This window comes from Chelonia mydas, chromosome 10 (assembly GCF_015237465.2).
Source record: "Chelonia mydas isolate rCheMyd1 chromosome 10, rCheMyd1.pri.v2, whole genome shotgun sequence".
Lineage (NCBI taxonomy): Eukaryota > Metazoa > Chordata > Testudines > Cheloniidae > Chelonia > Chelonia mydas.
This window is the reverse complement of record NC_051250.2, coordinates 47,377,616-47,391,793: the sequence shown is the minus strand read 5'-3', so window position 1 is coordinate 47,391,793 and position 14,178 is coordinate 47,377,616.

Sequence of the window (14,178 nt, the reverse complement as noted above, 5' to 3'; positions counted from 1 at the left end):
CCAGCTCTGTTGGGTCACAGGCATCAACAATTTTCTTCAACTTGGTCGCCAGAAAAAAAGTTTGAAAACCACTGGTCTAGTGGCTCTGGCACTCCATGGGGAGCTCAGCACTGGGTTCCAACCCTGGCTCTGCCACTGATCAGCTGTGGCCCTGGGCAAGTCACTTCTCCACTCTCAGCCTGTTTCCCTCTCACCCATTGCCTGTGCTCCCTATTTCGATGGAAAACTCCTCAGGGCAAGGATTGTCTCTCAGTGCGTATGCACAGTGCCTACCACAATGGGACCTCAGTCTTGGCTGGGGCTTCTAGGCACAGTTACTAATTACAATTAATAATCCTATCCTGGCTTTGTGGTTTGAATGGCACAGGGAGTGAGCAGACTTGGGTTCTGTCCCTCACGCTGCCGCTGAATGTGTATGATCCTGGGCAAACCAGTTAATCACTCTGTGCCTCAGTTTGCCCATCTGTAAAAGAGGGTTTATAACACTTCCTTACCTTTGTAAAGTGCTTTGAGAGTCTCCAATAAAACAAGGACACAAATGACACTAAAAACACACATTGTGCTAACCTCATGGCCACCCCTACACACTCTTCAAGAGTAAGAATTGTAAAAGCAGAGAGCAGTGAGATTACAGGGGCATTTTAATATGCCCCCAGGTACGTAACTATTTCCCCTCCGGTTGGGAAGCAGCAGAACTGCTTGCTGTCCTTGTGCTGAGCAAACCCTTAACGAGTACCACCTGTGTATGCACTGCAGTTACACCACTGCTTGTGTGCTGCTGTGTTTGGCATCTTTATCACAGAGTACTCTGTAAGGGAAATCTAGCAGGCTTAGAAGTTTCTTATACAAGAGGAGAATGTAAATTCCCTGAAATCTGCCAAGGAGCCACTCAACGGGAGGTTTCATTGCAGAAAGATGCAGTCCCGCCCTTAAAGGGTCACTGGCAGAGCTGGTAGGCCCCAAATTAGCAGTTTTCAGATGAACAGGAAGCTTTGCTTCTCAGAGGCACTGGTCCACTGCAGTTTGCTCTCCTCCGCATCAATCCAGATGTTGACTATGAAAGAAAAACAAACCCACAGCCATCATCCTAGCCTCGCAAGAGAAACAAATCTGCTGTCCATACCCTGGGCTTCTCCTGAGTTTACATTACAGCAGGCTGCAGAGCTTTAATAAATACATGGGGGACATTAATGAGGTGGCTGAAAGAGAGGGATAGGGATGGGAGAAGTTGCCGCAAAAGCTGTGTCTCTCTTTGTAAGAGCCCATCCAGAGGCAGCATTTTTGTCCTTGCCTCAAATTCATCTATTTCCTTTATTTATTGTGCTAAAAAGACTGACCAGAGTGGAATACAAAGGGGTTTGAGGTACGAGGGAGAGCCCTGTTTTAACTTCCCTAACACCTTCTGCTCGATGGCTCTGTTTCTTGTATCCACCTGTTGTTTCACATCTTATACTTAGATGGCAAGCTCTTTGAAGCAGGGATCCCATTTGTTGGCTGTGTGTACAGCACTACACAACAGAACCACCTCAATGCAAACGATAAACGATAAAAATAATGACCCAACATCTATGCTGTTAGTGAAAAAAGCTCCCAAAGTCTCTCCCCACCTACCTGGACATTTCAGACACCCCAGGGTTTGGAGGAGAGAGGGGAATCGTGGGTGATGCTGCAGCAGTAATATACAACTCTTGGAAGATGCCTGATGCCTCCCTTATTCGTATTCATTTAGGGAAAAATCCTACACAATAATTCAGTGAAGGTTACGAACCAACATACAGCATCACCAACACAAGCATGATGAAACAAGGAAACAAAAATGTAAAACATCAGCAATCCACATGTCCTCAGGAAACTCACCAATAATGCAGGCTCCTCACAGAACACATTGCAAACATTAGCAACATAGCTCCATAATGCAAGGCCTGATTCCCTGGCCGTCCATCCCTCCGTACTTTGCGCAAAGTGAGTGCAAGGTGAGTGTCTAACACTTTGTATTGCTGTACACTTCCCCAGGGTCTGGCTAGTGGGTCTTGCCCACATGCTCAGGATATAACTGATCACCATATCTGGAGGTCAGGAAGGGATTTTTCCCCAGGTCAGACTGGCAGAGACTCTGGGGGTTTTCCACCTTTCTTTGCAGCATTGGGCATGGGTCACTTGCAGGTTTAGACTAGTGTAAATGGTGGGTTCTCTATAACTTGAAATCTTTAAACCTGATTAGAGGACTTCAGTAACTCAGTCAGAGGTTAGGGGTCTATTATAGGAGCGGCTGCGTGAGGTTCTGTGGCCTGCAGTGTGCAGGATGTCAGACTATGATCATGCTGGTCCCTTCTGACCTTAAAGTCTATGCAAGGTGCAGCACAATGAACCATCACAGGCCCTGTAAATTGTAACCTTAACTCTGACCATTGATGGGTTGTATATGGCTGTGATTGAGGCATGTTCCCATCAGCTTACCCATCCTTTGCTCTGTTTGTTGCTAGCTTTCCGCACACGTTTAGTGTTAATCATTTCACTGATCTGCTACTGCAGAATCTGATGTTTAGATCGCAGCGTCTTCCTGCCATGAGACAACCCTAACAAATCCCATCCCATAAACACAAGTTGAGTTCACTTAGCTAGCAAACACAAGTTCTCGCATGTGAGTTTCTATTTATACACATAGGCTACACAGCCCAGCACATAAACCCATACACACAACCCAAAAAGACCAATCATTCTTCACTTGCGCCTCAGATGAGGTTAGACATTTTTTAGAAACCACACTAAACTAAAAATTACGCAACACTGCAAATGACAAACTAGATTTTAGCGCCTTCACGCATGAATGGCATGCGATGAATAGATTTACAAGCACTAACAGATAGGCTTCCAGAACTTTGTTCCAGCTGAAAGTGCAAATCTAAAGCCAACCTGAACTCTGGAGCTGCTGATGTGTTTTGACGTTATGGGGCAACGGACGCAACCTATCACTGCCCCCTCTGCAGCTGTTGGTCTGGAGAAGAGATGGGCCCAGTCTGCTAACCTCTGATCCAGCAGCAGACCAGACACAGCCATGTTCTGATGCATGGTTTTGGTTTGGGCGCCTCTCTAATGAGGAAGGGGCGCTGATGGATCTCGTGCTGTCTGCCCCACAGAATGGGGAAGAGACAAACCTAGGGCTATATGCTCTCTTTGGATATGTCTACACGGCAGCTGTGCTTGCACGGCCTGAGCTAGTGAGCTCAACCTCGCTGTGTGGACATTGCAGCACCAGTGGAGGCTCCAGCTAGCAACTGGTGCTCAAGCCCGCACTACCCCATGGGCCTAAGCTCAGGCAGCTGGCCCTCCACTGGTGCTGCAACCAGACATACCCTTTGATGTCATCCAGGATTCCCACTGACATCAATTGCCCTCCTTCTGCAATGTAGGACAGAGTAAGGGAGCCCCACTTCCATGGGCAGGCCAAACATCCATGACAGCACACAGCCAGGATAATCGAATTGTTCCCACTAGTTATCGCAGCACAACAGATGCCCATATTTCACAAGTCAACTTCAGCTTCTCCCCCGCCCCCACAAGGGCCACCTCCCTTTGAATGCTTCTTCCAGCCTCTCATATGACAGAGCACCACCTGACAAGGCTTGTGTTTAACCGATCAGACAGTAGGCCTTTTTCTTCATTAAGGCTGCCTCTCTGGGATGATTCACTGACCAGCCGGAATCGTCTCATTAGAATGATTCATTGGTTTGGGCTGTTTGTTTGTTTGTCTGTTTCAAACTGGATGAATTTGGTGCTGGAGAAAGTGAGGAATTAATACAGAGCCTGGCACGACGCGATGCAGGCAGGCTCAGTGCAGGCTTTGCACAAACAGCTCAATCCTGATTCTCCACATGCCCTACTAGCCCAGCCCTGGATTCTCCACGCCCGGTAGCTGAGGGCTCTCATTCCTCACCTGCAGCACCCCTTGCTCCTCGAGTCCTGCACTGCACACGCAGTTCTCCCAGTGAACCCCAATTCTCCCTGCCTACACTCCTTGACATCCCAGTCTTCTGAAAACAATCTGCTTCATCATCATATCTCAGTGCTGCCTTACAACATCTCCTGCTCTTCCAATCATCCATCCCCCATCCTGCTCTGATCATGCACCTCCGCCTGGACCTGCAGCACCTCCTGCTATCCCAGTTCCATGCCTTTCATAGACAATGGTTCTAGCTGGGCCAGACAACGTGATGCTTTTGTGGTGCCGTTAAATCTCCACTGGTAATTAGACCCACCCAATTTCATTCCACTGGTAGCCTCAGCCTGATTTGGCCCCAAGTATGGTACCTAGCTGTGGAAACCCGATGAGTTAACCCTTTGTCCCACGTAGGTCTCTTTACTAATGGCTATGCGCAAGTCTTTCTCCCCCCAGTCAGTCAGGTAATTTGCATCAACACAGACACTAGCTTGTTTACTCATTTTCAAATCCTCAACCTTTACCAATTCCAAGGCTGGACTCTGTCTTAAAGAGATACCATCCATTCCCACTAGCACGTTAGACTCAGGGTTTTTTTGTTCTTCCCTTACCAACCTCTGCGTCCACATGGAATCAGATGTCCAGTCCACTAAGAGACTACAAGTCATATCCAAATTATCTAGAGATGAAAGTTTACCTGCCATCCCCTATATTCCCGAGAGATTAACTGCACAACTGTCCTCCTGCTCTGAAGATTCAACTGTCTAGTCTTCCCTCTGAACCAGATACAGACTGTTTACTCAAAGAATCAATAGGGAGACAGTCCTGTCCCAACACCATTGTCTCCCCGACAAGCTAGTTAAGCTTATAGGGCTGTTTAAACTCCCTAACAATTTTTATTCCATCTGAAATCTCCTCAAAGCTATCCACAATGGATTTTTTCCAAAGCAAACTCCGTGGATTCATTTTCATTTGAAAGACTTTGGCCACTAGTCACCAGCACACTTTCCCCAGAAGAGAGACTGTTTACTATCAACGATGGCCCATTAAGGGTAATTGGAAACAATTCCTTCTCACAGACTTTAAAGACTTCACTAAGAAATTCCTTTTCTTTTGAAATATCATGCACTGAAACAGATTCTTTCTGAGCTTTATTTATGTCCAGAACCGACTTTGGCACAACAGACAAATCACCAAACTTCTTCTGAGTTTCACATACATCCAGAATCACCTCTGGCCCATCAGGAGGATTTTCACAAAAACTCCTTTCAGGTAAACTGCTAGACTTCATAGTCAAAAGATTAGCTTGTTACAAGTTTCCACTCTGTCAGTGGGTAACAGTCAAATCACCTTCATAGCTTTCCTTGTGTCCTGGCTATGATGTCACCCTGACCAGCCAAGGTTGTCATATCTTTACACAGCAATACACTAGCAACAGGCAAAATAGAAGCACCAAAATCACTTGGTCTCTGGGAGCTATTTATGATGTCAACTGGATGAAACCTAGCTACAATATCATCATCCCTAGCGGACACAAATTCAGGACCACTTCCTTCCTGGGCTTTAGTTGTATCCAAAATCAGCTCTGGGTTAATTGATAAATCTTCAACCATCATAGGCTGACAGGCTTCTTCTGTCTGCTTTACAGACAGAAAAAAGCTGGAGAAACATTCCCCTTTAACAGACAAACAGCTTGGGATATCTTTTCCTTTGTGCCAGCACGCATGGCTGTTCACAGGCAATTGCTTGGAGATTGGAGTAGCTCCCTTCATGGGCCAGTCATTATCCCTAACAGACACAGGAACATTTCCTTCACTGTCACAATTCTACACACTGGTAACAGGTAAGGTATAGGGCAGGGGTCTAAAAGTCCCAGCTCACGGGCCATCTGCTGCCCGAGAACTCCCCACTGCGGCCCACGGAGAAGAGACGTGTGCAGACACGCTGCCCAATGTCTGCTGCAGGCACCACCCCCCGCAGCTCCCATTGGCTGGGGGAGAGGGACAGAGATACCATCACTAGTTGCTGGCAGAGTCAGCCATGGAGGCAGCATCACTTTTTTCCACAATGAATATAAACAAGTCAAACACAACGACTGAACACAACTCTCTGACGCACACCTTGCTGCAATTCTGAAGGTTTCAACTGCTCAGTCTCTGAGGCCAAACATCAACAAACTGACAGAACTGAAACGTTGCCAGATGTCTGGCAAACACTAAACACTCTCTGGCAGGCAAAGAATTGTAGAACATTGTATGACAGTTTTATTATTTCTAAGAAATTTGAAATAAAAAATACAATATAAACATTTTCTTTTCCGAACACCATCTTCAGTGACATTTGAGGACTGGCACTGGCCCTAAGGTAAATTGAGTTTGAGACCCCAGGTATAGGGATACTCATGTTCCACTAACCTTGCCTTCCCAAACTGCTGATTAGGCAAAGCCATCAGCTCAGAAGGCTGCTTATGCTCATCTAAACTTTCTTTGCCTTGCCCTCCCTTAACAGATAAACTGCTATTTTCCATAAATAGTGTCTTATTACACTGAGCTACTTTAAGCACATCACTTTTACCTGGGTCAGGCTCACTTTCCCAAGCTTTGCTAGCCAACATTCCTTCACCCATAAAAAAATTACCCTTTTCTTCCTCAGTTAGGGCTTTAACCTGATCACCAACTTCAATTTGCTCTAGAGAAACATCTTCCTGAACCTTATCTAATGCCAGATTCACTTCTGAGATACCAGACAGACAATCAGAATTTTTTTCCACATATGCACTGCGTCTTTGCACAGACAAACAACTATCTTCCTCATACAAACATTTGGAGAAACCCTCCATAGGCAAATCCTTTCCCCTAGCAGACAGGTTCAGGATTATTTCTTCCCTGTAACTGGTTTATGTCATCAACTTGACTGAATGAAGTTTTAATTTCATCCCCAATCAAAAGATCCCTAGGCAATAACTTCCTTACACCAGCTATAACTTCATGTTTAGCACCATTCCATTCAAGATGGATTCTGGCCAAAGGCACACTTACAGTAAACTTGCTACAGCCAATTCTTATTAACTAAACTAAAATTTATTAAAAAACAAAAGCGAGAGAGTATGGTTAAAAGATCGATATACATATAGTAAGAGGATTACAATATTCACACTCTGATTTGGTAAATAATCTTCCTCTTTGACAAAATCTGTTTTAATAAGAGTGATGTTAGAAGCTGTAATTTGCCCTAAACAGCTTTTCCCATTGACTTTTATATTCTCTGCACAAGTTATGGGGTTACCTTCACCTGAGCTCACAGTAAAAGCATTTTCATAAAAGGTGGCAGTGTTGGGGTAAATTTGGTTACACACAGACAATTGCTTAGAGTCAAACAACATACCAACATAGCTACAAACTGGATAGATTCTATCCCCATCTTTGTAGTTGAGAGGAACTGGTTTTTCAGGATGATATAGTTCTTTTCCTTTATTCCACGGATGGGCAAACTATGGCCCGTGGGCCACATCTGTTTTAATCTGGCCCTCGAGCTCCTGCTGGGGAGCGGGGTCTGGGGCTTGCCTCGCTCCAGTGCTCCCGTGGGGAGCAGGGTCGGGGGCTGCTCCATGCAGCTACTGGAAGCAGTGGCATGTCCCCACTCTGGCTCCTATGCATAGGGACAGCAAGGGGGCTCTGCTCCGAACACTGCCCCCACCCCATGCACCATCCCCGCAGCTCCCATTGTCCAAGAACCATGGCCAACGGGAGCTGGAGGGGCAGCACCTGAGGACAGGGCAGCACGCAGCAGAGCCACCTGGTCGCACCTCTGCATAGGAGCTGGAGGGGGGACATGTTCTGTTTCTGGGAGCTGCTTGAGGTAAGTGCCGCCCAGAGCCTGAACCACCCCCCACCACGCCCCAATTCCCTGCCTCAGCCCTGATCCCCCTCCCGCCCTCCAAACTCCTCGGTCCCAGCCCAGAGCACCTCCTGCACCGCAAGCCCCCCATCCTCAGCCCCACCCCAGAGCCTGCACCCCCAGCCGGAGCCCTCATGCCCCTTTACCCCGCTCCCCATCCTCTCTGCCCCAGCCTGGAGCCCCCTTCTGCACCCTTAACTCCTCATTTCTGGCCCCATCCTGGAACCTGCATGCCCAGCCCAGAGCCTGTACCTCCTCCCACACCTCAACCCCAATTTCATGAGCATCCATGGCCCGCCATACAATTTGTATACCCAGATGTGGCCCTCGGGCCAAAAAGTTTTCCCACCCCTGCTTTATTCTCTTGAGTTGGAGCTTAAGTCTGTCCACTTTTGCCTTAGCTTCTATTTTCTGCAGTTGAATATATGCCATTTTTTGTTCGTGTTCAAAACACAGGCGTTCTCTTTCAGCAGCTTCTCCCTCTGTATCAGCTATTTTTTGCTTTTGTTCAAGTTCTAGCTGCTAGTTTCTCATTGCAAGCATTTTCGCTGGGTCTGCTTCCTTATCACTGGCAATTAACAGATTTTTCAGTTCCTGCTCTGGGTCCTTTTGCTTAAAATGCAACCCTCTCTGTAAGCACAATTCTTCCAGGCTTTTTCTGTCAGGATCTTGATCATGGGTCACACACTGAAACTGATTTTTAACCTTAAACTCTCTAATATCAAAATTAAATTTTGACAAGCGTGTGTGGTTTGTATCCAAAAACCCAATTAACCTGTGGTGATGTGTATCCAAGCACGACTGCGCCACTGTGACCGTGGTCCTAGTGGGGAGCCAGCTGTGGTCACTCAATTAGGGTGAACTGCAAAGAATGGTGCACACAATCCCCATAAAGCTGCTGGATATTCCAATACAGTACCTAGATTCACCAAGCCAGCATAAAACAGCTTCTTTATTACCTCTCTGGTTACTGAGAAGTCCAAACAACACAGTTCCCTTAAAGTGATCCAGCCTCAGGCCTCCATACAGATACCCATGTCAAACATGATGAAAATTTCTGTAAATCTTATTTCATCATATAAAAAAAAATGTTCTACCAATCCCAAAGAATCGGACACATTACCTCCCAAGTTAATGAATGTGTTTCAGATCTCACCCAAATACATGCTACAGCCAATTCTTATTAACTAAACTAAAATTTATTAAAAAACAAAAGCAAGAGAGTATGGTTAAAAGATCAATATACATACAGGCATGAGTTCAGTTCACTGAGGTGCAGATTCATAACACAGATGGTGAGCTTCGTAGTTGCAAAGAGTTCTTTTAGAAATAGTTCATAGGTCCAATGTCCAAATCTCATATTCAGGGCAAACCAGCATAACTGGGACCTCAGTCTTGCGACTCAAATGTCCCATGATGAAGCTTAAGCAGACCTGAGATGACAGAATCAGGACCCAAAGATCTTTTATACAATTTCATGTCCTCTTTGACAAGTTGGGATTTCCTCGGAGAATAAAAGGTAATTAGGATGACTTTGAAGGAGGTCCACCAATGGTACTTAGCTATACAAATTAACATTAGGCCATTTGCTGTAATAGGCGCCGACTCTGTGGGTGCTCCGGGGCTGGAGCACTCATGGGGAAAAATTAGTGGGTGCTCTGCACCCACCGGCAGCCAAGCTCCCCGCCCCCACTGCCTCACCTCCGCCTCACCTCCTCCCAGCGCGCTGCATCTCCGCTCCTCCCTTCCTCCCTGCCACCGCCAAACAGCTGTAGCAAGCTCTGGGAGGGAGGGGGGAGGAGCGGGAACGTGGCGCGCTCAGGGGAGGAGGCGGGGAAGAGGCGGGGCAGGGGTGGGGATCTGGGGAAGGAGTCGAATAGGGACAGGGAGAGGGCAGAGTTGGGACGGGGACTTTGGGGAAGGGGTTGGAATGTGGGCGGGAGGGGGCGGGGCACGGGTGGAGTCGGGACGGGGACGGGAGCAAAGGGGGATTGAGCACGAACCGGCGCCAGAAGAAGTCAGCGCCTGTATTTGCTTTTTCCTCCACCATTCATAGTACATTCATAGAGGTGCATACCGAGATATCCCGTGTTTACAATTCATTTAAATGATATCAGATTACAGCATAGACAGGGACTGTTGATTACATTGTGGACCCTACTCATACATATGTAAACACACAAAAACACAAATATTATCTCCCTACAGGTCTTTTGAGAGTTATTTATTCTGCAGGATGTTTATCCCTTTCTAGCCATGCATCACACCTGGCCAGTCCCCCGGCTGAAATGGCTCCCAGAGCAAGCGTCCATTATACAAAGCGCATCAGCCCTGGCTACATCTTGCCTTGGAAACCTTGCTGTGTATAACAGGAATTGCATTAGCTCCTGAGCTGTGTACAAGTTACAAATAAACAGTATTTGGAGGCTGCTTGTTCCCGCCAGGAATGGATGTCAGACCTCACAGTAGCTCTGTTTATGATCTCAAACTCTCGGACAGGGGCGAGCGTGACTGATGGTATAAACAGAAGCAGCCCTCAGCAGCACTGGGGTGACATGTCTACATAGCCTTCCAATAATCAGCCAGACACCCAGCCATCATGACTAGGTGTATGTGTGAGAGAGAAGTGTACATCTAAGGGTATGAGGGGCAGGCATGTGGATGGGAGAGCTTGGGTATGTGGAATTGTGTGAGAAGAATGTGTGTCTCTGCGGGGGGGAGGGGTATATTGGTGTGAAAAGGGGTGCTGGAGTGTGTGTTTGTGTGAGTAAATACAGGTGTGTAAGCGTATGTGTGTGTGTGCACGTGTGTGGCAGTGTGTTAGGTGTCTGAGGGACTGTTGGCTTGTGTGTATGGAGTGTACATGGGGGTGAGTAAATTCTGAAGGGAGGAGTGTGATTGTGTGTGTGTGTGTGTGTGTGTGAGTGAGAGAGAGAGTGGGGAGTGTGTTGCGTGTGGCGGGTTATGTAGAAAGGTGTGTAATCATGTGTGTACAGGCATGCACATGAAGGGATAAGGGACTAGAAGGCTGGTGTGGGAAGTATTGCTATGAATATATGCTATGCGAGCACGTGTGTTTTGTTGTGTAGCGATGGAGGGTGGGGAAATTGGTTCACATAAAATACAAATTAAATTTAAACCTTTTGGGATTTTATGCCTGCTGCTATACCCAGTAACTCAATCCTTCCACTGCCAGTGACCCTTATGCACACTTTTTACCTGCACCACAGTCTGTCATGGCTGTTTATATTGTCGGCTTTCCAGGGTAGGTTTGCTCTTATCCTCTGTTTGTACAGCACCTAGCACAATGCAGCCCTGATCTTGCTTGGGGTCTCTAAGTGCTACCATAATATAAACAATAATAAATATGTCTATCTGAGTTTACCTCGGCTGGTGCTCGGACTGAGCAGGTGAGACCATGGAGTCAGGTAGTTTCCATCCTGGAGGGGCTGAGCCAGCAGCTAAACTAGGTGAGAGAATCCAAGCTGATCATGAAGGGAGGCACACTGAGGAGACACACTCAGGCGTGACAGATGCACAGGATGATGAATGAAACTGGAATAATGTGACAAGGCAAGGAAGCCCCTGGGAAGCCATTCAACCTAGACTCCGGCAAGAGATAGTCCTCCCTGGGCAGGTTAGCGAGTGGTCAGACTCAGGGGAGTAACAGCCAATGATGCGATCAAAAGGAAAATGCTGAAAGGAGGGAGGTCAGGCTAGTGGACATTGCTGATTACTCAGTCATGTCCAGGGCTATCTGTGACCCACTGAAAGAGAACAGAATAGGATGAGGATGCTTCCTGAATGCTGAGGAAAGAGATGTGATAAGAATGGCAACGGACAGCCAGAAGGATGCTGCAGAACTCTTGTTTATTGTGCCCCACAAGGGAACCAGGAGGAGAGGCAGAAACAGCTGAGAAGCCCTGGGAAGAGCTCATCTTTCTGATGCGAAGTGTGAATACAGAAAGATGAAAGCTGAAGCTGCAGACCAAGTGATGCCATTGGCTGAGAGAGGAGGGTTTGAGATTTCTGAGGCACTGGAACACCTCACTTGCTGCAATGAGAAGCAGACCTTCGGATTAAGGTCTCCACCTGAGCAAATAGACCCTGGGTTGAGAAGTTCCAGGCCTTATTAGGCACACTTTAGCCTTCTCTTAGCTAAAATCTTCCCTGAGCATCCAGTCTGAATAATGCTAAAGAAGCCAGAGACGTTCTGTAGCAAAGGGTCAGTAAGAGGGATATTAAAGGGGTGGTAAATGCACCTCAGCTTCTCTGCCCAGATGGAAGGAATGTGGGAAATAAGCTCAATGGAGCTGGAAGTGATAACAAAGTATGGGGAGTGTGACCTAGCAGGTGTTCCTGACATTGGGAGAGATGGGTGTGACAGGCAGACTGTTAGTCCTGAGGAGTGCAAAACATATCCAAGAGAGACAGAAAGAGAAGGAGAGGTGAAGGGGTGGCTCTCTGGAGCTGCATTGGGCCTGGCCTTGTGAGGGTACACAAGATAATGTATGCAATGTAAGGAGCCTTTCCCCACCTTGCAGTCCTTGACAGGGGCCAGATCTTTGCTCATCTTTGTGCTCCCTGAGCACAAGGAGCCCAAAAGAGACTGTTATTAAGGGAAATCAGCAGCAGGCAATGGACCTGGGATCTCCCGCACCAAAGCACAGGCCTCTACTCTATTATCTCAAGTGGTAACTCTGTTTTCCAGTAGTAGTAATAGGCTCTTGTCCTCTCTGTGGAGAGAAGGCCAGTACACATTTAGGGAGCCTGTTACACAAAAATAAAGATGGAATCAAGATGGGGTGAGCTGGAATAATCCAGCCACTAAGTTGTTTTTTTAAATCAATCTTTAAACAAAGAAAAAAAGGCTGAGGACAAGTAGGAGGCAAAGTAATGCAGACCTTGTCAATAGAGCTTCAGATAAAAACCAGGAAAGGGAACAGTTGATAAAACTGACTCTGTATAAACCAGCAGGCCTGGATATTATGTAACCCAGGGATTTAATAGAATCAGTTAATGAATTTACTGAACCACTGGGACTTACTCATAAAAAGTCATGAAGAACGAGGCATAGACCAGATTTATTTAATGTCTTTATTAATGATCTGGAAGCAAGAGTAAACAACCCTTTGATTAAATTTTCAGATGATACTAAGCTGGAAGGTGTTGCAAGCACTCCCAAAGACAGGGAAATTGCACAAAGGGTCCTAACGATGTTAGCAATAAACCGAATGAGATTCAACAGTGAAAAACATCTGGGTGGAAACAATCTGAAATATACACATTCAACGGGAAGGAGACACCTGGAAGGTGGCAATGCTATGCAAGATCTAGGCACGATAATGGGAAGCAAGGGGGACATGAGCTTCCCAGGAGACACAGTAGCAAAGACTGCCAGTGCAGTTTGGGTATATATCCTGAGGCATCGCATCACTGGCCATAGCTTATCATATCTCCTATCTGCTCCCTCCATATAGTCTATATTTTGCTGCTGGCAATATGATCTCCCATTGCTCTGACTGAGCATGCCTTGGAACTGCAGCGGCTGAGTCCTAATCCCCTGTTGCATCAGAGTAAAGCTGCTTGTCCTTACATTCAAGGCTCTTCCCATCTCTGCCTCCTATCTGTCTTCTCTCATGTCCTCCCACATCCCTGCCTATTCCCTGTGCTGCACCCAAGATGAGCAAAGGAAAATTGACCATGAATCAAAATGTCTGAGGTCTGAGGAATAGTCTCCCAAGTGGAAGAGATAAAAAGCTCCATTGTCTGATCCGTTTGAAAACAAAAGATGAGATAAGCCACATACCTGCATCCAAACTTTCCCTTAGGTTGGGGGTGTTTGGATCTGGGGCTCTTGTTTGGGTCCATCTCTGTTTAAAATGTGACTGGATAAAACTCCAGAGTATAAACATGATACAGAAAATACGGAGCCTATTAATAACAACAACATTAGAGACATCCAGACATTGGCCAGAATCTTGGTTAAACTTAGGCCTACACCTTAAAATGCATCAAACAGCAAATGCAGTTTGTGTGTGTCACACAGAGGAGATGTAGCCTGAGTTACTGCTGCAGCCAACTAGCCCGGCTTCACCACAAGCTTTTGCTAAGTTGGGAAGTAACTTTCTGTTACCTTTTTCTTCTATTTTATACATTTGTAATGGAAATACAGTAGATCAAGCTAGTCTATTTGATATCATATCATCAGGTATAGTATTATTATTATTAAATAAAGAACACTAAAAGGTGTCAATTAGATTTAAGAAACTAGACCAGACAATTAAAGCCATTTAAAGCATTTGGTAACAGACTTCTTCAGTTTGAGGAAGTTTCATTGCCTT